Source organism: Molossus molossus, unplaced genomic scaffold (genome assembly GCF_014108415.1).
Source record: "Molossus molossus isolate mMolMol1 unplaced genomic scaffold, mMolMol1.p scaffold_m16_p_11, whole genome shotgun sequence".
Classification (NCBI taxonomy): Eukaryota; Metazoa; Chordata; class Mammalia; order Chiroptera; family Molossidae; genus Molossus; species Molossus molossus.
The window spans coordinates 61,734,949-61,759,429 of record NW_023425346.1 but is presented as its reverse complement, the minus strand read 5'-3'; the positions used below and the strand labels follow the sequence as shown (position 1 = coordinate 61,759,429).

Below are 24,481 nucleotides of genomic sequence, written 5' to 3'. Positions count from 1 at the left end.
GCATATTACAACCCTGGCCAGTTTGGCTCAGCAGTTAGAGCATTGGCCTGCCGTCCAAGGAGTCTCAGGTTCGATTACCGTCAAGAGCACATCAAGAGCACGTACCTCAGTTGCAGTTGGGTCCTCAGCCCTTGTCAAGGTCATATGGGAGGCTACTAATTGATGTGTCTCTCTCACATAGATGTTTATCTCTCCCTTCCTCTCTCCTTCCCACTGTATTTGAAACTCAATGGAAAAATATCCCCGGGTGAAGATTAAAAGATATATATGTGTACGCATATTATATAGATACAGTCTTGAGGACCTCAGTTTTGCAATATTTTAAATTATCACTAAAAACATCTCCAAATGAGTAAGTTCACCTGCCCTACCGGTTTGGTAGGTTGGGTTACAAATTTTGTGATGTTAGCAAAACCCATGAGGAAAATCTTTTGTAATAATTATTGCCTTGGAACTCTTCTGGGTTTCTCTAGAATTGTTTGAATGTATGTATACATAGTAATAATAACATGTAATTAGATTAAAAATTGTTTTATGGTAGGCATATATTCCCCCCGATGAACATTAGATTACTTAATATTTGATATTTCTTTGGGGGAAGAGAAATAAAATCAAATGAGTGTCAAAACAGTATGCTTTTGGTGCTGGCTGGATAGTTCCGTTGGTTAGAGCATTGTTCCAATACACCAAGGTTGTGGTTTAGATCTATGACCGGGGCACATACAAGAATCAAGCAATGAATGCAAAATATGTGGAACAACAAACTGATGTTTTTCTCTTTCTTCCTCTCTCTTTCTAATAATAATAATAATAATAATAATAATAATGATGATGTTTTTCCACTCATGGAAAAACTTCGAGTCCTTTCAGAGTCACTTTCATATTGTTATGGTGTTTGGTTGGTGAAATTTTCTACTGTTCTTAATGCTATATTTGCTTTCTCTATGGAAGATAAGAAAGTAGTGAGGAAAAAGAACATTGTAATTATCTGCATTCTGCGCAGCTACTATCGCAGAAACCCTCCTTTGAGACTCTTGCCTCCAAATCCTAAATTGAAAAAGAAATTATTCATTTCATGATATTAGTGGTAAAATCAATTGAAATTTATATAATTTCTGCCTGTATTTAAGAGCAAAAGAGTCAGAGCAAAAAAATAGTAGAAGATAGCAGTGTTTAGAATATTTTTAAAGATTCGCCCTGGCCAGTTTGGCCCTAGGGTTAGAGCATCAGCCTGCGGTCCAGAGAGACCTGAGTTCAGTTCCTGCTAAGGGCACGTACCTCGGTTGCAGTTTGTCCCTGGCCCTGGTTGGGTCGTGTGGGTGACAGCCACTCGATGTGTACCTTTCAGATCGATGTTTCTCTCTTTCTCTCTCCCTCCCTCTCTATCTGAACAAAATATCAAAAAATGTCCTCGGGTGAGGATTAAAAAAAAAAAAGAATATTTTTAAAGATTCAACAAGAATAAGGTGGGAAATAATTGGTAGTTGATGAAAGACAGTAAATGGTGACATCATAGATTTCTGTTTTCAAGTTTTAACTTTTGATTTCAACAACAACAAATTAGACTGCTGCTGCTGCTCTGTGCTAATCTCCTGGACTCTGGAGTATCACAAACCTCCGTGCTCACCCAGAAGATGAGGGGAGGAGAGTGGGAGACCAGAAATGACAGTGGAGAAGTGAATGGTGACTGGGCTTAGCTTCCTTTTCCTCACTGGTGTGAAGCAATGGTCTGCAGCTTTCATTTAATTCATTGGTCCCTTCAGAAGTATCCGCTGAACTGTATTTGTTACTATTTCCAAGATAAAATTTAACTGTATATGTCAGGAAAGATATTTAACTTTTCTTGTGAAAAAAAAAATGTATTTAAAGAAAGAAACTATGTGAAGTAAAAAAACAAACAACAATAACAAAAAAAAAACAGAGAAAAGTATATGTTCTTTCTAATTTTCCAATGTTTTCTTTCCATTTAAAGCATTTTATTTGTGGAAACAAATATTAATCACAATAAGTAAACATTTTAGGGTTGGGACATTCTATTTTTTAAAACTTGTAAAAAGCATTTAGGATCAAAGAGTCAATGTGTGAAGGCATTTAGAAGCTTAAAATTATTTCTAAGGTGTAAGGTAGAATAGGTAACAGTACAGTGTCATGTGCCCAAATAGATTTACTATATCTCCAAATAGTACCTAAATAATGAAGCACTTTATATATAATCACAGAAGGAAGTTACTTAACAAATTTAAAATGCAGTATAATCAGCATATGAGAAATCTACTTCTTGTCTCCTCTTGCCCTTCCAGTCTCTTGTTGGCTTAAGATCTTATCAGAATGACTTGATAATGTGAGGGATACAATGGGTGCGGTTTAGGGGAAAAAAATGATTTCATGTGTAAGATATTTTAAGGAAGCCTCTAAAATCTCTATTTTGAATGCTTAAGAAATTAAAGAAGACTTTTAATACACTATTCCCTATGAAATTAATTTTATTTTTACATTAATCATATAATATCCAAAAGATAGATTATAAAATTGTTAACAGTTCTAAAAGTAAAGCAAGGCAAACATTCCAAAGCAAAATACACAAAAGGAATAAGCAATCAGGATGTAACATTGGAGATAACAAAGTATGCAAGAAAATGATTTTACAAACTAAAGAGTCATCAGAGAGAATCCAACAATAAGTTGATTTTAGGATCTTCCACAGATAAAGTAAACAAGAAAATATTCAGGAAAGCTTAAGAATGGAAGGAAATGACTCATGGATAATATGCTTGCTCCAGAGGATAACCTTTGTACAGAAGGAAGAACTCGACACCTAATCAGCAGGCTCTGGGCTGGGCATGTTAAGAATGTTCAGATGAAGTGCAGGGAAAGGCAGTACAGTGTCCTTTCCCTGAACTTTTTGCTCTTGGATTCCAGGCTTTAATTTACTCGAGTTAGAGGGAAATTCAGATCCTAAGGAGTCACATACTTCCAGGCTTATATTATACTTTATACTATCTGGGAATTTAGTAAGTAAAAGGTAAGTGGAAAATAAAAGACAATTCGCATTTTATGAAATTAAACATATATACACTGTATGTGTGGTGTGATGATAGCATAAAGAAAATTACTCAGGCCCATTGAAACCTTGTTAGAGAGAAGCTTATATTCCCATGTATTGCAAAGTGACTATAAATATATCTGCATGACTTGTTCTAAAATTTTATCTTTTGATTTAAATATCTCAGCTACTTGTGGTCCTCAATACCACATTCAACTCCCCCTAATTTACTAAACTTGCACTCTAAATTAAGAAAAACTCATAGTTTTAAGTATTTTATCACAAATGTTAAGAATTCCTTCCCTAATTCTTTTTTAAAAATCATAAATATGCTTTGTTTTCATGAGGGCTATTTAATCTTTTTTTTTTAATTGATTTTTTAGAGAGAGAGGAAGGGAGAGAGAGATAGGAACATCCATGTGAGAGAGAAACATTGATCAGCTGCCTACTGCACACCCCTCACTGGGGATAGAGCCTGCAACTCGAGCATGTGCCCTGACCAGGAATCAAACCAGGACCTCTCAGTCCATGGGATGACATTCAATCAATCCACTGAGCCACACCATCTGGTCAAGTATTATTTAATCTTTTCTAAGGCAAGTACAAGTGATTTATATTAGTTAATGACTTTTAAAAAACCCACAAAAGTGGGATTGTGCAACATGGTGCTAGGAATCTCTTACAACTAAATCAAATTCAGTCCTTGGGTGGGTGACCTACATGTCCCATGTTTGTTAACTACCTAATATCCTATGGTCAGGCCATTTTTTTTTTTTTTTTTTAATCCTTACCTGAGGATATCTTTTCCATTTGTCTTCAGATAGAGTTGGAGGGAGAGAGAGAGAGAAACATCGATATGATAGAGACACATCAACTGGTTGCCTCCTACACGACCCCGACCAGGGCCAGGGACGAACCACAACCAAGGTACATGCCCTTGGCCAGAATAGAACCCTCCACTCTTTGGTCTGCGGGCTGATGCTCTAACCACTGAACCCAACCAGCCAGGGCAGTGAGGTCATTTTCACACATACCTAACACCAGAGATTAGGTGGCAAATGCTTCAAAACTCATTTTAATCCAGTGAACTACAATTTAAACCAATTTCAAGTTCGTAGCAGCTGACATCAGTGGCAGCCATGCAATGTTGATCTATGTGACAACAATTAGTGACTACAATGCTAGTTTGACATATCAGTAAAGGATATGACTTAGTCTAGAAAGGCTCTGAGAGCTACCTGCTGACACTATTACAGTTGACCCTTACAGAGACCTGGGCTAATGTGTCATTAAAAATCCTATTTCAGCCATGCCAGAGTGGCTCAGTTGGTTGTGTGTGGTCCCGTGCACCAAAAGTTTGCAGGTTCAATTCCTGTTCAGAGCACATACCTGGGTTGTGAGTTTCACTCCTGGTTGGGGCACGTATGGAAAGCAACCCATCCATGTTTCTCTCTCTCTCTCCTCTCTAAGATTGTCCTTGGGTGAGGATTTTAAAAAAAATTGTATTTCAAAGGAATATTTAGTACATGGTGAAATGCTCATAGATGACTGTAAGGAATCGGGGGTGGGGGGCGCCGCCGAATAAAACAGAGAAGAGACTGGAGAGCCAATAAACAGGGATCAGGCTTTATTGGGTGCACTCCGGGCGGGTTCACAGACTCCGGGGGTCGAGTCCTAGAAGCCGCGCTCAATGTAGGGGCTTGTGTCTTTCATATCTGCCTGTTGCAGCTGGAATTTGTCCCGTAGGGTTTGGCCCTGCGGGGGCTATGCATGGAGCCTCTGGAATGTGAATCGATAAGAGCAAGATGGGAGTTAATCTACAAGCTCGAGGCAGGCCGTTCAGGGTGGGAGGCAAGGCTGAGCAAGCGAGATGGTCGAGCACTTTGCCTGGCGCCAGTCCCCAGGCCATCGGACAATGACGATTTAAAAAAAGTTTACAAAACAATATGTGTAGTATTTGTACAATTAAAAAAAAAAAAACATATATACACACACAGAGAAGATGGGAAGTTATATTCCAAAATGTTAACAGATACAGTATTTGGGATGGATTTTGTTTCCTTCTTTACATTATTTCATTTTTTTTTTTTAATCGTCACCAGAGGACATTTTTTTTTTTTTTGCACTTATCTTCAGATAAAGCAGGAGGAAGAGAGAGAGAGAAACATCGATGTGAGAGAGACATATCAACTGGTTGCCACCCACACAACCCCAACCGGGGTGCCGCAAAAAAACTGTAACTGAGGTACATGCCCTTAGCAGGAAACGAATCCAGGTCTCTCTGTCCACGGGCTGACACTCTAACCACTGAGCCAAACCGGCCAGGGTTATTGTTTCACATTTTAAAAATAAAGTTTCCATAAACTTTTCTTCATAATGCATTACTTTTATAACCAGGGAAAAAAAATCAATTAATAATAGTTAATAAATTTCTCTGAAAGTATAGATATTAAAAATATTTTGAAGCCCTGGCTGGTTTGGCCCAGTGGTTAGAGCGTCGGCCTGCGGTCCAGAGGGACCGGGGTTCAGTTCCCAGTAAGGGCATGTACCTCCATTGCAGTTTGTCCCTGGCCCTGGTTGGGTTGTGCAGGTGGCAGCCACTCAATGTGTCCCTCTCACATTGATGTTTCTCTCTCTTTCCCTCCCACTTTATCTGAACAAAAAATGAAAAAATGTCCTTGAACGAGGATAAAAAAAAAAATAAATAAAAATATTTTGAAAAAATGAATTCTGGCAAATAGCTACCCTATCATTATTAAAAAGCTACGCCATTGACACAGTAACCCAAAAGAGGATGAAAGGAAGAAAATAGAGAACCTAGAAATAAATATGACCTAGTACATAAATGAACTTAATACATGATACACTAGCCATTAAGGACTGGTAGGAAAAGGATGTTTGTTCAATAAGGATGAAAAAAAAAAAAAATGGCTAGCTATTTAGGGGAGAAATCAATTTAGAACCTCTCAAAATAACTTCCAAATTATTAAAGATTTAAACCTTAAAATTCAAATAGTAAAAATATTAGGAGAAATATAAGTGAATATTGACCTAATCGTTTGGCTTAAAAGGATCTAGGCAAAAAAACAAAAAAACAAAAAAACAAAGATCTGTAGATTTAACTGTACAAAATATTTTTAATTTTGTAAGCAATAAAAATTCTTCAGTAAAATTAAAAGGCAAACTAGTAAAATTATTCATAACAAAAATGACAAAGGGTTGCCATACTTACTATATTGTTATTTGAATTAAACAAGATAAATAATAAGACTACAATATTGCTGGTCTGAGAGCTCTGGGAGGGCAAAGGCATAACTGTATTGTTTACCATTTCTACCCATTAGTATAATGCCCAGATACAACCCAAGAAATTAATATGTTTTGAATGAATAGAGTAATGGTTAAACATGAAAAGAATAGTAAAAGGGGGCAGGGAAGGAAGAGGAAGAGAAAGGAAATACAAATGTCAAACAGAACTATAAAACATTCTTTCACTAATAAAAATGCAGTTAAAACTATGATGAGAAATCAGGAGAGGTATTTTTGTTTGTGTATTTGATAATAAATGCAGTAATGAGATAGGCAACATCATTTAGACTGTGGAGAGTTTTGAAGGGCAACTGGCAAAGTCATATAGTTGACCATGTAATTCTAGAATCTAGTGGAAAGAAATATAATAGACACTTGATATTTATGAGGAATATCTTCTAGACTCTTGGATTCTCCAAAGTTGTGTTTTCAAATTGTGTTCCAAGGTGCCCTGGGATCTGCATGTGACTTTTATCTCATTCATATGGTAGGCTCAGTATAAGAATATTTTCTTAAAGATTCTGTAAAAACATCAAAATTTGAACACCACTGTCCTGTAGCATATGATTTCTTCAATAAAATGCAATGGAATATTACTTCTCAAAAACTACTGGAGAAGTGAAGAACAATCTTGTTACATTCCCAAACACTGGTCTCACAGTAATTCAAATTCCTGCTTCAGGAAACTTATAAATCATTCTATAATTACCTTGCAAATCATCAAAACCTCAGATGTAAAGTCTGAGAATATCCAGGGCTTGTTGCATAATAAATGAAAGATTTGTGTTCACTAGTGCTCTTTAATCTATCAATCTTTCCTAACAGGAACCGATGTCCACTCAGATGTTTCAACAGAAGAGATTTTATTGAAGGGACTATTTACAGAAGTTTCATTTAGATTTTGGGTTTGGGTTGGGTGAAGGGAAACAACACTACATGGAGATGACAAGAGACATGGAGGTATTTAGGCTCTTACAACAGTAGGAAGCAATTACCACCACTATGGCTTAAGAGATAGGGTGAAGCCCTGGCGGGTTTGGCTCAGCACTGTGTTAGAGCGTCGGCCCATGGTCCAGAGAGACCTGGGTTCGGGGTCGATTCCCCCTAAGGGCACGTACCTTGATTGCAGTTTGTCCCCAGCCCCAGTTGGGGTCACGTGGGTGGCAGCCAGTCGATATGTCTCTCTTATGTCGATGTTTCTCTCTCTCCCTCCCGCTCTATCTGAAGATAAATGCAAAAATGTTCTCGGGTGAGGATTTAAAAAAAATTTTTTTGCCCTGGCCAGTTTGGTTCAGCAGTTGGAGCATGGCCCCTGGACCGGAGAGTCCCAGGTTCGATGCCTGCTAAGGGCACACCTCGGTTGCGGTTTGTTCCCAGCCCCAGTTGGGGTCATGTGAGTGGCAGCCAGTCTATGTGTCTCTCTCATGTTGATGTTTCTCTCTCTCCCTCCCGCTCTATCTGAAAATAAATGCAAAAAATGTTCTCAGGTGAGGATTTAAAAAAAAGAGAAAGGGATAGGGTGAGAAAGTCAAATTAGCAGAGCAGTGAAGGGGGATACTGCCTTGTGCCTTAGAGGACAAAAGCAGGAGAAAAGGTGAGAAGAAATACCCCAACCTTTCTCCTTCTCCACCCTCCAACCTATTGTTGGTATTACCCATTGCAAGTCCTACCTGAAAGCCAGCTGGCAAGAGAGTGCAGAGAAAATAATTTAGGAAGTTCTGCCTTCTGAGGTACTGTCTAGCAGAGAAGTATGAAAAATGGTTCTGGCAAAGAGCAAGTTGAAAATAACCAGGATGTTTATAATAGTGGTATATCGGGAACCCAGATGCCCAATAATTGAGGAATGCTTAACTAAATGATGGTATTAATCATTCCCCAATTAAGTAAATAATGGTACTCAAAAGACCATTATGTGCTTAGGGAGTGCAGAAGAGAGAGTGACCAACTCCATCGCCGGGGAGTAGATTCAGGAAAGATTTCTCATCTTGAAAACTAAGGTGCTTTGTGGTTGCCCAAGCAAAGTTTCTTGTATTTTTGCTTAATACAAAAACAATACATATTAAGTCTAGGAACACACACACAATAAATATATATATATATATCTCTACAATCTCACCCCCATCCCAAGACCACTATCAACATCTTAATGTGTTTATATCTTTTAGATCTTATTCTATGTATATATATAAATATGATTATGTTGTATTTGGGATGATAACACAGACATTCCTTTGTAAACTATGTTTTTCCACTCAAATCATAAATACTTTCTCATGAAATAAACATCATCTGTAACTTTTTAAAACATTAAAAACCTTTAAAAAACTTTTTTTCTCTCTCTGGTAACTAATTTGTATTCTCAGACACTTAGCTTGCTCTCTCTTTTGGTAATTACTAAATGCACTGTGTGATGAGCTTTCTTATAATCTATCTACTCTTTGCCCACAGTACCGCCCTCAGACCATTTTCAGACCACCGCCTGTTTTTCTACAGCCCTCAAACTAATATAGGTTTCACATTTTTTAACAATTTTTTTTTAAAGGACACAAACAAAGAAGAAAAGCAACAGAGACATATGTGGCCTGCAAAGCCTAAAGCATTTACTATCTGGGCTTTTATAGAAAACATTTGTCAATCCCTGTATTATGAATTCCAAGAAATGCTATTTTTGAGTCAAAGGGTGTGAACATTTTTTGAGGCTTTTACTGCATCCTGCCAAATTTCCCTCCAGAAACATTGAAGCAATTTATGTCCTTCTCTGTACTAGCTTGGTCACTTGCCATGTATCCTGCCTCAAGGGTCACTGGCCCACAGTTAGTTAGCTGAGTCTTCTTTTGTTCTCAGTCAAGTTGATGGTACATTATTGTTTTAAGTTTTCACTTTCCTTAAAAATATGTTTCGCTATTTTTAACTAATTTACACTTTTGCCCATCTTTTAAAAAAGGATATGTATTTATATTTCTTTGTAAGACCTCTTTATTAAATAAGAATTTCACTCTTATATTTGCAAAATTTTTGATAACTTATAGTTTTATTTAATGGGTCTTTTTGATGAAAGAAATTAAAAATTCTAGTCATGTCTGCCATTTTTCTTTTTTAATTTTACCCTTTATTTCATGCTTATTTCACTTATATTTTCTCATTGCACTTTTGAGTCTTTAAAACATTTAAATCTTTTAATCCTGCTCACATTTATTGTCTGAGAAAGATTTTTAAAGTAAGAATAGGTGATACAATGTGAGTCCTGGAGTCATATTGCTGGGCTTAAATTTGACTTCACTACATATTACATATTTGAGTAAATTACTTAACCTAAGTGACAGTTTTATCCTTTATTAGATGAAGATAATAATAATACCTACCATAGGGTTGATGGAAGAAGGAACAGCTATAAAGCACAGAAAGTACTTAGCACAGTACCATTAGCTATTATTATAGCAGTGGGGAATACTCCAGGCAAAAGAAATAACACGTATAAAGGTACAAAGGTATGAAACAAGTTTATGCATTTAGGGAACTAGATGTGGTGTAGTAAAATGGGGTGTCAAATATAAGGGGTAAGGTTGCCAGATAGAAGGGGGAGATGGGCCTTGAAGGCCAAGGTTAGGAGCTTGATATTACCAGTGCTTGAGAACCAATGAAGGCTTTTAAGCAAGGAATCCATTCAAATGTGCGATGTAGGATGGTCTCTGTGGGAGCAAAGTGGACAATGGACTAGATTCAGAATGTTCATCATATATTGCTGGTCACAAAAACAGCAGTCTCCTGCTCCACCCTCCCCTCCCCAAGTTCCTGCTCTCTAAAGGCAAATTCTTTCACCTTCTAACTATTCTGGTATTTGCCTTTTTACTTCTAAATATCATGTTTAAACTATTTCTTTTTAAACTATCAAGCTATTTTAATTTTGTCATCATAGATACGATTATGAGACTAATTTAATAAACAATAACAGTGGGGATGGACCTAAAAGATAAATTTGAAAGAGAAGATAGAATCTTCTGACTTGCTAGTGATGAAAGTTGAGGAATGAGATGGGGGGGGGGGGGGTAGAAGAGTGGGAGTTGTCCTAAGTTAAAGACCACAGAAACAACCGGTTTGGGAGGTGTAAAGTTTTTTTTTTATCCTCACTTGAGGACATTTTTCCATTTTTTGTTCATGGGAGGGAGGGAGGGAGGGAAGAAGATAGAGAGAGAGAGAGAGAGAGAGAGAGAGAGAAACATTGACGTGAAAGGGGAGTGGCAGCCACCCACAAGACCAACCCTGGCTGGGGACAAACTGCAACCAAGGTATGTGCCCTTAGTGAGGGCTGAACTCGGGACTCTCTGGACCGCAGGTCAACGCTCTAACCGCTGAGCCAAACCGGCCAGGGCTGGGAGGTGTAAAGTTTTAAGCACCATTTCCTGTAGTGTATTGCTCCAGGCTTCTGTCTTGGTGGTTCCTCACTGTCTGAGGCTCAAGTGTTGACATCTCAGGAGGCAGTCTTAGGTGGTTTGGGAAAGTGTAGGTAAGAAAATCTGCCAGCTAGAACTTCAGAACAAAGCTTTCCAATTTCGTGCCATGGAATGAGTTACAGACCTGTAAATATTGGTCTCCTCAGCCCTCCAGGTGGAAGGGCCCTGCCACTCCTGCATGAGCAGCCTCTTCTGTTTACCCTGGTTTGGGCCTTGCAGGCATTACCATTTCCTGGGTGTGCCGAGAAGGGTGCAGGAAGCACTGCTTTACAAGATCCCACACACTCATAGGCAACATTCAACCTGCCCCAGCAGGCTGCCAGGCCCCTTGTACTCAATTTCTTTGTTGCCTTTTTAAAATTTCTACTGCTCCTCCCACTCCTTCATCACACATTCTTAGCCTCATCCACCATTTAAAATCATCTTTAAGGTATACTGAGTACCACAGTTTAAAGGGTTCAAGAGAGGGGAGTTCCTACCCATGCCCTGCTTACTGTCAAGATGGCACTAGGCCCACACCTTATAAGGCGGGCCCCCAGGAGACACTGCTACGGTTTGAAGAACCACCAGCACCCTTGACATTTCTATTAGAACAATGGGACCGACTGCCACGAGCAGGAAGTCCATCTTCAGAGCTGCCAACCCTCTATCAAACCCAAAATCCCCCAAAAGAGTAAAGAAGAATGGATGAGGATTTTAAAAGTAAACTTGGGGGCAGCTACAAGGACGAAAACAGTGGATTAGGTGACTCTGGAGCCCTTTCCCCCCATGGCCCTCCCTTCTGAATCATCGCACTTGTGACGTTGCAGAAGCCTGGCTCCCGCCGCCGATGCGGGCGTGGGATGCCCTCGCCCACCCCGGGAGCCTCGAGGCGTCACCATGCGGTTCCACGCCGGTCCCGGGGGAAGGGTGGGGGAGGCGGCCTGGCGGATGCAGAGGTCGGCTAGCCTGGGCTGAGCGAGGCAGCGCCGCCCGCTTAGCCTTCCCCTCCGATGACCTCGGCCGCGCTCCCCGCCCCTCGCCTGCGGCCAGACGCCTGGCGCCCCTGGGCTAGCCTCCCTTGCCCCGCCACCTCCTCTTTCTCGGCGTTTTCCTTCTCCTCCTCCCCCGCCTCTTCCGTTTCTGGAGGGAAAGGCTGCAGCCTCCTTCTGTGCTCCGCATCCCCAGCGTAGGTGATACGGTTTCCTCCTTACTTCCCCTCGCCCCGGCGCCACCACCCTGCGGTCCCTCCCCAGGATCAGTCCCTTGGTCCGGAGGAACAGCACCCTGCCGATCGCCCCCCGAGACAGCAGGTGAGTAAATCTGGGCCTGGAGGGCTCCTGGCGGCTGCGCCCGGCCTGCGGTGACCTCGGTGCTGCCGCCCCGGCGGCCCACCCCGCACCGCTGCTGCAACCAGCCGCGCGGCGGACTCGCGGGTCCCGCGGCTTCCTGGGCTCTGCGGCAACCACCCGAAGGAAAAGTAGAGTGGGAAGAAAGATTAACAAATAACTTAAAACATTTTTTTGATCGTTAGCATTTCCAAGTAGAAGCTGATTTGACAATTATTGAGAGCAGTGACCCACGGTTCAACAGGTAGATTGGCGTAGCTGTCAAGCGCCCCTGGTTTTGCTTTGAGAGATGCTTCTGTGTCCATAGATCCTGGCTGCCGCTGCTGACCTACTAGATGTATAATAAACACGATGGGACTATATTTATAAAAGTTTTTACCTCCTTGCTTCTAATTCTCTGCATTTTCAAAGGAGGTTTTGTGAGATGTGCATAGATGGTGTGGCCAGAGTAGGCGGTGGGAGAAATATTTAACCTGGGTTTGGATGAATCATGTACTGCTAGACACAAAGAGCACGCAAGTCCCTAGATCATTTAATACATCCATGAGAAATATACATAAACAATCAAGGTGTATATTTTAGAAATTTCTAGCTTTAAAGCTAATTTTAAAGTTAGTTTTAAAGTTTAATAACCTGACGTTTGCCCATTCTGTGAATGACCTTTCACTTCAAAAGAACAGTGGGTTAAGGCTGTATGGACATTCCACTTACGTGCATCCTGCATGTTGAATAAAATATTTTTGGCCCCTTTTCTGTGATGCCTAGCTTTGAAACCAAAGAAACTGATAAGGATCACCCCTGCTCAGTGTGACAATGGTCTAATGATGAAAATAAGCCACGGAACTGCTAGGACTGATGACCTCATTTTTACCTTTTAAAATAGGAACTACAAGGGAATAAATACAGTGGAAGAGTATTTTTTCAGTGCGTTCTTATTTAGAACCTACTTTACTTTTAAGCTTTTGTCAATTGTTATACTCTTTTGAAGTTAATTCTTAGTCATGAAGAGGGTTATGTAAAATGCTACACTTTTTGTATAGAATAAGCTACCATTTCTTTGCAAGCTTTTGGACTAAACCACCACTTGCTTGGAAATTGCAGCTTGGACTCACGCCATTTAATGTGAAATATCTTATCACAGATTTAAATTAAAGCTATACTTGGACACAGTCCTGGAAACAAAACAAAAAGAAAATATGCCTCATTTGATATATAAGGCCTGTGGAAAAAAGTTGTTAATGTATTTATTATATATGTATTTCCCCTTTTATTTCTGTCTCTGATAACAATTAGAAAATGTCTTATTCTATTTTACCTTGTAGATAAGTTGCCTAAAAGGTCATTTTGTTATATAAAGAGATTAAGAAAAAAGTGTCATCTTTATTTATTAAAGGTGAGAACTTTTTCTGGATGTGTGTCCTTATAAATGTCCTTGTTAAAATACAGGGTGGGGCAAAAGTAGGTTTACAGTTGTGAATATGAGAAACAGTTTATTTTTGTATTAATGTTGATTAGTTATTGTATTATTTTACATACAACTATAAATCTATTTTTGCCCCCACCTTGTATTTTGAATCTTGTGATGAAGCTAATAAAACTCTCTGTTGATTTTTTTTGTTTTTTGTTTTAGAGTTTAGAAATAAAAGCATAGTTGACAGCACTTTGCTTCCCATCTCTCCTGATTAGTGTAGTGTTTCCCAAACTTATCTAATTTTAAAATTTACCTGGTAGTAGATAATAATGGCTTAAAAAGACTCCCAGTTTGCAACATGGGACTTCCTGAATCAAAATTTCTCAGGGAAAGTAGATACTTAAAATAGGCTAAAATTATAACATTTTAAAAGGGCAGACCAAAACAAACAAGAAAGGTAAGACTGCAGAACATAGGTGGAAAATAACTTGCTGGAATGAATAGCTGACATAACCTGTTAGCGTTCCTATACATAAAATGTTCTTAAATGGAAACTATGGTTTTACTAATATGATGATGTCACTCTTTTAGAAAATCTGAGACTTTTATATCTTTTTATATTCAGGACTTCTGGTTATTGAACATAGCAAGCATTTTTGCATATTTAGTCTCTTGTATGTGGTATGTAACGTTAATTCAAGTTCTTTAATGTTATGAGAGCATTTTATTAATAGATTTTTTATGTAGACTACTGTGACTACTGAGAAAACTAAATATTGTGCTTTCATATAGCATATTTGTTGCCTCTTCTTTGTTCCTAATTAGGAAAGACAAGCATGCAGTTTTTTTTGGTTCTAAGCCATTTATTTAATAACCAAATTTCTAGGCATTCAGCATGCAGAATGCATATAACATAATTCCTGTCTGTCAGTGACTCACATGGACCTGGAGAATTTTGTTCCAGAATTTTTATTTATTGATTGATTTCATAGAAAAGAAGGGAGGGGGGAAGAGAGAGAGAAAGTAAGAGAGAGAAACATCTATTGGTTTGTTGTTCCACTTATTTATTTTATTTTATTTTTATCCTCACCCGAGGACATTTTTCGATATTTTGTTCAGATAGAGTGGGAGGGAAGGAGGGAGGGAGAGAGAGAGAGAGAGAGAGAGAAAGAAACACATCGATGTGAAAGGGACACATTGAGTGGTCGCCACCCACACGACCCAACCAGGGCCGGGGACAAACTGCAACCGAGGTATGTGCCCTCAGCGGGAACCGAACCCGGGTCTCTCCAGACCGCAGGCCAACGCTCTAACCGCTGAGCCAAACTGGCCAGGGCTGTTGTTCCACTTATTGATGCATTCATGATTCTTTGGTTGATTCTTGTATGTGCCCTAACCAGGGATTGAACCTGTAACCTTGGTGTATTGGGTTGATGCTCCAACCAATTGAGCTACCCAGCCAGGGCCAATAATGATTTTCAATATCCTCATTGCAGTGTCCCCATGCTTAAATTTTCTTTTAGCAACAGTGGTCTTGGGTTTTGACGACAATCACAGTCATAAAACCCACATCTTCGTGCAGCATAAAGTTTATTCAACTCTGAGAAAAACTATAGAACAGGAACAGCAGTGCAGCAGCAACACAGCTGAGGTCTCATGATTTCCAGGCACAGTGTCTGATGCCTTTCCATACTTGGGGTATGAGACAGTAGGCTAAGTGAAATGGACAATCTGTTTAGTAAAGCAGCTCTAGGATTGCTATAGCTTTTGTATCACATGCCATCATCAAGTAAACATGACTACCAGCCAGTCTCCACTTGCAGCTGAATCTTATCAATACTGATTATTCATTACTTGAAAAACAATGTCAATAATGAGATACAGGTGCTTAATTTGTTACATTATCCTCAATCAGATCCTGATGTATCTTGGATTAGGGCATACTTTTAATAAATAGGCACATTAAGTCTATAAGTTAGTGTTACAAGAAAGATTCGGCCAAAGGTTAAATACTCAGGTGTCCCTGAAGCTAGAAGGCCAGACTTACTCAACCCTTACTTCCAGTTTCTTTCCAACCCTTGTCAATATTTTTGCTACTTTCCTCCATATTTTTCTTATCATTTTTAATACATAAACATCTACAGTATTTGTTGCACAAAAATAAACATACTACAACATCAAAACATCAACAACTACCAGAACCTCTATTATTCAATGTACAGTTGCAGGGAAAAAAACGCATTAACTTTGATTATACCCTTTTACAACTTGCGAATATTTCTCTACAAATTGGATTACATTTTTACCCCACTTAGCTCTAATTATTTGTAGCTTTTTAAAGGTTGGACCAGAGGCATTTAAATGCATGTGCATCTTTTCCAAAGCTGGATTTCTGCCTTGATTCAGTCTCATGATTCAATACACCGGTTCCCCCAAACTTCAATTTCCTCTCAGTACGTTGGGGCCAGTGTTGAGTGAAGCGCCAATTAGTGTCTGCTTCTGAGTACCTGTGACATGGGTGCAAGGAGGTGTATTGTGTAGGGCTTCTAGTTTCCAATCCAGTATGTAGGAAGCTTGTGAGTTGCCTCTCCAGCCTAACAACAGTAAAGGGATGAACAAACTGGAAAATCAACAACTCTTCTTAGATCTGTTAGAGAAGTGAGGTCACAGGGCAAACCACTGCCCTCACAGCTGAGGAGATAGACATGCAGATATGAAGATCACAACCTACCAGAGTAGAAATCCACAAGCAGAAACCTGTGGAAACCAGAATCAGGGTAGGAAAGCCAGAACTGTAACTGATGAGTCACGGAAGGCTCAGAGCAGACAACTCAGAGTTTAAAACTCCAGGAGAACACCCACATTTTTGTGGTCTTTACCTCCTAGAGTTCTACCACATTCTCCTAGTGAATATTAGAGAAAAATCCCCTCTCGTTTCTAGCCAGGGGAGGGAAAAACCATTTTGGACTATGACAGAGAATTCTGTTCTTAACAGGGCCTGCCCTCAGGAGAAATTATTTCACTATTAGGGTTTACCACAGCCTAACCAACCTGGGGAGAGGGAAATATCCAACTCCAGCTCCCGGACTGAGAAGCACTAGTGAAATGCAACACCTTGGGGTGCAACTCACTAAAAGACTGAGACAAAATCCTAGGGCTGTGGAATGCTTGCCCCACCCCCACACCACTAAAGGTTTGTTTACTGGAGTTTCTTTAACCTATACCATGCTTATCTTTAAACAATAATTACAAGGCAGAGTAAAGGGCAAAAAACAGTTTGAAGAGACAGGGCAAACATCAGAATAAGACTCAGATGTGACAGGGATGTTAGAATTATCAGACCATGAATTTAGAACAACTATGATTAATATACTAAAGGCTGTGATGGAATGTAGAGATATGCAAGGACAGAGGGGAATATAAGCAGATAAATCAAAATTCTAAGAAAGAATCAAGTATATTGTGTATCCCCAAAGTATTAAGTGCCCCAGGAGAGCATATTCTATTTCTAGTTGCTGTTCTGTTTGGGTGTGTCCATAAGGCTTCCAAAATTGCCTTTTTGCATGTCCTGGGTAAATTATTAATGATATGTAACTGCCATATCATGGCGACAGTCACAATTTCGCATGTTTAATTCCTTAACCTCCTGTTCTATGTAGCATCCCATGTATATTCACACCCAGTAAAGATTTTTTAAAAAGTATACAGAGCAGGTGATAAAGACATGGTTCCTTTCATACTGCAAGGTAGTTACCTTAACAGGTAACATCCTGATTTACAACAACATAATACATCAGCTACCATCTGCCAGGAACAATAAAATATATCCAGTTCAGTGCAAAGGTACGAAACCAAACAAAAACCACAAAACCCATGAACTCACAGAAAAAGAAACTAAAAGAAACAATCCCATTAACCATTGCGACAAAAAAATTAAGATACCTAGGAATAAACTTAACCAAAGAAGGACATATTCACAGAAAACTACAGGTCATTGAAAAAAGAAATAGAGGAAGATATAATAAAATGGAAGCATATACATTGTTCATGGATTGGAAGAATAAACATCATTAAAATGTCCATACTACCCAAAGAAATCTATAGATTCAATGCAACCCCCATTAAAACACCAGCAACATAGTTCATAAAACTAGAACAAATACTCCAAATGTTTATATTGAACCAAAAATGACCCCAAATAGCCACAGCCATCTTGAAAAAGAAGAACAAAGTAGGAGGGATCACAATACCAGATATCAGGTTATACTACAAAGCCATTGTAATCAAAACAGCCTGGTACTGGCACAAGAACAGGCATATAGATTAATGGAACAGAACAGAGAGCTCGGAAATTGACCCAAGACATTCTCTCAATTAATGTTTGACAGAGGTGGCAAAAGCATACAGTGGAGTAAAGGCAGCCTCTTTAATAAATGGTACTGGGAAAATTGGACAGTTACATGCAAAAAAAGAAGAAAGAAAGAAAGAAAGAAAGAAAGAAAGAAAGAAAGAAAGAAAGAAAGAAAGAAAGAAACTAAACCACCAACTTACCCCATACACAAGAATAAACTCAAAATGGATAAGACTTAAACCTGACTTGTGATCCATAAAAATCCTAGAAGAAAATGTAGACAACATTTCAGACATCACATGCAGCAGAATTTTCACTGATACAATGCCTAAGGCAAGAGAAACAAAGGAAAAAATAAAAGAAACAAAGGACTACATCAAGCTAAAAAGCTTGTGCACAGCAAAAGAAACCAGCATCAAAATGGAAAGGGAATCCACCATATGGGAGAGCATAATTGCCAATGATACATCAGATAAGGTGTTAATTTCCAAAATATATTACTCATACAACTCAACAAAAGGAAGACACATAATCCAATTTAAAATGGGCAGAGGACCTAAATAGACACCTCTCCAAACAGGACATACAAATGTCCAAGAGACATAATGAAGAAATGCCCAAGGTCACTAATCATCAGAGAGATGCAAATTAAAACTACTATGAAGTATCACCTCACACCTGCTACAATGGCTGCCATCAACAAATCATCAAACAATAAGTGCTGGTGAGGGTGTTGAGAAAAGGGGACTTTAGTACACTGCAGACTGATGCAGCCACTTTGGAACACAATATGGTGTTACCTCAAAAAGTTAAAAATTGAACTACCATTTGACCCAGTGATCCCACTTCTAGGAATATATCCTAAGACGCCTGAAACACCAATCAGGAAGAATATATGTACCCTTGTGTTCATAGCAGCACTATTTACACTAGCTAAGATCTGGAAACAGCCCAAGTGTCCATCAATAGATGAGTGGATAAAAAAGCTGTGGTACATATACACAATGGAATACTGTGCAGCTGTGAGAAAGATCTTTTTTGAGACAACATGGAGGGACCTGGAGAGTATTATGCTAAGTGAAATAAGCCAATCAGAGAAAGACAAATACCACATGATCTGACTTATTTGAGGAATATAATGAACAAAATAAGCTGAAGAACAAAATAGACCTAGAAACATAGAAAGGAATACAATTCAGACTGACAAACCTCAGAGAAGGGGAGCGTGGAGGGTAGGGGATGAGATAAACCACAGAACATATATACATATATGCATAACCAATGGTCATAGACAGTAATGCGGCGGGGGGCAGGGGTGGGATGGGGAGGAAGGTGTCTAGAGGAGGAAAAGAAGAAACAACTGTAACAAAAATAAATTAATTTAAAAAAATAAAATTCATAAAAAAAATAAACCCCACAAAATCCATAATCCAAATGGTAACTCCAAGCTACTATCACTCAGGAAGGCCTTCGGCTAGGATCATCATCATCAAGTGATGCTGGCTGATATCTTTCTTTCAAATCATCCAGAGACTTGTTGGGTAAGTCTTATAGTCAGCTTCATTCAAATACCCTTCTAGCAGAAAACACATCCAGGAATTTCTTCCAGCAGTGGCCATGGATTAGCACTACATCAGACTCAATGTGGCTTCTGTTTTATATCCTTAGTTATAGGAGGTCCATTCAGCTAGTCTTCAGATGGGTCTCCAGGTTGATTGTTCTCTAATTTAGTTGTAATTTTGATGTGATTATAGGAGGAGGCGAGCACAGCATTTACCTACTCCACCTTGACCGGAATTCGATAAGCATGCAAATTTTTAATAAGTTATTTATAGCTTTTATTGAAATGACCAACCTCATCCATGAAAGAAAAACAACAACAACTTTATGTGGGCATAAAACATGGTTAATTACATATAAAAACAAATTAACAAATTATAGAGTATTAGACATCTATAAAAGAATTTAAGTAAATACTAAAATGAAAAATGTCCTTTTCTTTTTCTTGCCTTTCCATTTGTTTGTTTCTCTCTCTCTCAATCTCTCTTTTATTTTGAGGGGGAGGAGGAAGGTTGTCTGCATGCTTGTTTTGATTTTTTTTTTATCAATTAGACTTAAAATCTAAAGTACTCAAGTTTAAATTAATGTAAATATTTGCTAATTTTATTAATAGTACTTAAACTTGTTATTTTCTTTACAGAGTGATGATGGTAGGTTTCCCTCAATACAAATTAAAGTTATAATTAATATCAAAGGAGTTAAATTCCTGGAAATTTGCAAGAATCACATATAATTCCTGTTTGATCTGGGAACAAAGAAAGGTGTGTTTTAAGAATATGGCTATCCCGGCTGGTGTGGCTCAGTGGTTGAGCATTGACCTATGCACCAAGAGGTTGCTGGTTTGATTCCTGGTCAGGGTACATGCCTGGGTTGCAGGCTCCATCCCCAGTAGGAAGCATGCAGGAGGCAGCTGATTGATATTTCTCTCTCTCTCTCTCTCTCTCTAAAAATTCAATACAAATTACAAAATAAATAAAAATATGGCTAATTGTAAGCTTCATAAATAACAAAGAATGAGGAAAACAGAAATAAGAATCAGATCAAGAACATAAAAATTAACCAGCTTAGACATTTTATCTATGGTTGCAGGATCAGCAAGAATGCAAAAGTATTTAGCATGTTGGTGTGGCTTTAATGAGCCATTTGTATTATTTTAGTACTTAGACCGATTTATACCTTTTTCATGCTTTGACCTTTTCAAGTAAAAGGTACTATAAACATTACTTTGTGTTCCTTTAAACGTAAGTGTTACGTTCAGTATTCATTATTATTCTACTCAACATTTGTAAATGTTTGTTAAAAAGAAACATTTGCGTCTACAAAGTAGAAGCAGAATGGTGGGAAAGATTCTGCTAAACCCAGTCTGCCAAAATGATACATAATGTGATCTATGACTTCTGCTTTCTTGCTGTAATATTCAGGGAATATATTTTAGATCATATCATTTATCATTGATGAAATAAATAATAATAAAATAACTCATTTGAATCATGTTTTCTAGCAGTTATAATCCTAAACTCTGCATAATAAATATCACTTACAGATTAATTTTGGTGTTTATCCAAACATGCTTATCTCTAATAGAATGTTTATCTCTAATAGAATGAAACATGTTTTATCTCTAATAGAATGAAAATCAATCAGTTATAGAACTTCCACTGTGCATCATGAGGAGATGGAAGAATATGTAACCTGCTCTCAAGCAACTTAAAACCTATTAGAGAGAACCGTGGTACCAAGGACTGGCTTGTGTGGAGGTTTTAGACTTTCCTCACAATGTTTATGAACCCCTCCACCCACATTCACACTCAAAACACTGTATATAAACACACAATCTAAGTATTAAAACCCAGTGTGTGCCTGGCTGGTGTGGCTCAGTGGTTGAGCATCGACCCATGCACCAAGAGATCACCGGTTTGATTCCCAGTCATGGCACATGCCCAGGTTGTGGGCCCAATCCCCAGTGGGGTCATGCAGGAGACGCCCAATCAATGGTCTCTCTCATCATTGTTGCTCTCTCCCTCTCCCTTCCTCTCTCTCTAAAATCAGTAAACAAAAAACCAAAAACAAACTACCAGTATGACTGCTGTCAAAAGAACTTTAAGACAAATAGCCTATTGTCTTATTTCAATCTAATTTTCATGCCCCTACCCTAATGTCTTTTTCCCCCCATTCAATTAACTAATATTTATTATACCCTTATTAGGTAGATAGTAAAATGAAAAGCTTTTAAAATGTCCACTTTTTGAACTTATAGTTTTGCTTGCTTTTTATTCTTTAAAAAAATTGGTAAAATTTATATTAAAAAAATGTATCATTTAAACCAATTTCATGTGTACAATTCAATGGCATTAAGTACATTTCCATTGTTATGGAACTATCAGCACTATCCATCTTCCGCACTTTTCCTTCATCCCAAACTAACACTGTACATGTTAACCAGTAACTCCCATTACCCTCCCCACAGCCCCTGCAGCTATTCCACTATCTGTCCCTATGAATGAACTATTCTGGGTGCCTCATGTAAGTAGAATCATATAATATTTGTTGTTTTGAGTCTGGCTTATTCACTCTGAGCACAATGTTTTCAAGGTTCACCCATGTTGTAGCATGTGTCAGAATTTAATTCCTTTTTAAGGCTGAATGATATTCCCTAACCTCTTTCGTGTGGAAAACGGGGAGTTTTTAACTGCAATAGACCACAGAAATCTCATTCAACCTCTATATCCCCTCCTTTCTTTTCCTTTTTTTATGTTTAAAAAAATGAAGAGCCCTGGCCAGTTTAGCTCAGCGGTTAGAGCGTCGGCCTGCGGTCCAGAGAGACCCAGGTTCGGTTCCCGCTAAGGGCATCTACCGTGGTTGCAGTTTGTACCCAGCCCTGGTTGGGTCATGTAGGAGGCAGCCACTTGATGTGTCCCTTTCATGTTGATGTTTCTCTCTCTCTTTCTCTCTCTCTCTCTCTCTCTCTCTCCCTCCCTCCCTCCCACGCTATCTGAACAAAAAAATGGAAAAATGTCCTCAGGTGAGGATTTAAAAAAAAAATGAAGAAAATAAGGCCCTGAGAGCTTAAGTCATGCGGCCAAGGTTTCACACCTGGTTGGTTAAAGGCAGCTTTACTGTGGCCTAAACAGGGGCTCTTTCTCCCACACACCCATTTGGCCCACGTGGAGAATCAAAGGCACACGTTAAGTGAGTTGGTGTCGAAAGTAAGTTTTGCAAGAGTTCAGATGGAAAGATACATTGACCTGGGAATCTTCCTTAATGCTGGAAAAATGTTCTATTAAAAAAAAACAAAAAACATTCAAAATGGACTTGGGGGTTAATAAGATTCTAAAGCCTGATTAACAGTAATCAAAACTGGAAGGAATATTCAAAACAAAAGATTTTTATTTACAAGCTATACGTGTCTTTTTCTTTCTGCCTTAAGTTATGCTAAATTTGTTTTTAAAAATATTCTTTTCTACAGTTAAGATAGTTACACAAATCTGCTTTTTAGAAAAATTCTATGTGATTTCAGGTTCCATTGTGACACCACAGTTGTTCTATAAACATCCCTTAGCAGGTAGAAAACTGAACAAGAGTTTCTAGTTAATGAAAATGTTACTAACTATGGAGAAAGGGGGGGAAGGGTCACTATAAAATTTAAAAGTATTTTTAAATGGAATACTTTTCCATAATTTTCAAATGAGTTTTGGAAAGTTTTTTTTTTTAATGTTTTTATTTACTTTTTAGAGAGAGAGGAAGGGAGAGAGAGATACAAACATCAATGTGAGAGAGAAACATTGATTGCCTGCCTCCTGCACCCCTCATACAGGGGATTGAGCCCAACACCCAGGAAGGTGCCCTGATGGGGAATCGGACTGGGACTTCTCAGTCCATGAGACAATGCTCAATCCACTGAGCCACACCGGCAGGGCTGGGAAGTCTTTCAAATGCATGTTTTATACAAGTATTATGCTAGTGTAAAATACTTATCATGTATATCAACTTACCTTTCTCCAGCATTTAATTTTTGTTACAAAAATGACAATACAAGTTGAGCCTTAGCTGACCATCAAGTTGTGTGAGAGTAATTGGACAGACGGTGGGAAATCAGGTACTAAAGATGCTAAATTTAATCAGAGCCTATGACATAATGACCTATTGCACAGATCAAAGTAAAATAACATCAAAAAAGTACAGGCAGTCCCATACTGTACTACTTAATGGATTCTGAGAAATGTTGACAGTCAAATATCTGAAAGTTGAACAAGATTAATACACTTTTGTTTTTAGTTAGCTAAAAGGTAGTCTTAGTAAATCCCTAGTAATGCTTATGGTACAGTTTTCCTCTTGCCTAGGTAACCAGGTGGGCAGATGAGCATATGGCTATCATGAGAAGCTTCTGTTAGCAAGTGGCACTTTATTCATCCCTGGTAGCTCTAGAAGTTGAGCAAATTGAGCCCTTGACATACTTTATATGTGCCCACTTATGTTCCCCCTCCCTTCTGTCAGGGCAGCCTCCTTTCTTTAAACCGCTCTCTAAAACAGTCCTAAGAATGGAGCAAAGGGAAAGAGACGAGGTCTATGTTTACCCTACGATAGCAGTGAGAGCTAAATAGAGCCTTGGGCCAGCCCCTGAGACTCCTAAACAGTTGCCCCCCCTTGAGAGAGGTCACCACAACCACCTTCTTGTGCAAGGCCCAGGTATTTCATGGAACTCCGGCCTTTTCTCCCCACCGCAATAGTGTCAGACGTGGCCCCCATACAGTAGCTTCACACTGCCACCTCTAGGCTGAGTGAAAGACTGAATCAGGATGTGAAGAGTGGGGGTGAAGTGGAGTCACTGGATAATAGGCAAAAATGTGGTCTCTGTAGAAGTGGCAGATTATCTTCAGGAAGAAGGGAATGCCAACGGAAACGCTTTGACCCACTTGCCTATTCATTAGCGAGCGGCTCTGTTTTGTTGAGGACGTTATCTGTGTCATCACACTTCTGTCACTGTGAACAGCAGGAGGGCATGACCAGCTTCTGGTACAACTGGGCTCT

At 38.9% G+C, this 24,481-nt stretch overlaps 2 protein-coding genes across 4 annotated transcripts in view; one reads left to right on the top strand and one right to left on the bottom strand.

Moving 5' to 3' along the window:
- HIBCH (3-hydroxyisobutyryl-CoA hydrolase) overlaps positions 1-24,481 on the bottom strand; it is a 156,252-nt gene that overhangs the window by 109,496 nt on the left and 22,275 nt on the right. The gene's annotated exons all lie outside the window — the stretch shown is intronic.
- Positions 11,753-24,481, top strand: part of INPP1 (inositol polyphosphate-1-phosphatase) — a 31,622-nt gene continuing 18,893 nt past the window's right edge. The window contains exon 1 of the mRNA XM_036253434.1: positions 11,753-12,095. The gene's annotated coding sequence lies outside the window, so the exon portion shown is untranslated. The remainder of the gene's footprint in view (positions 12,096-24,481) is intronic.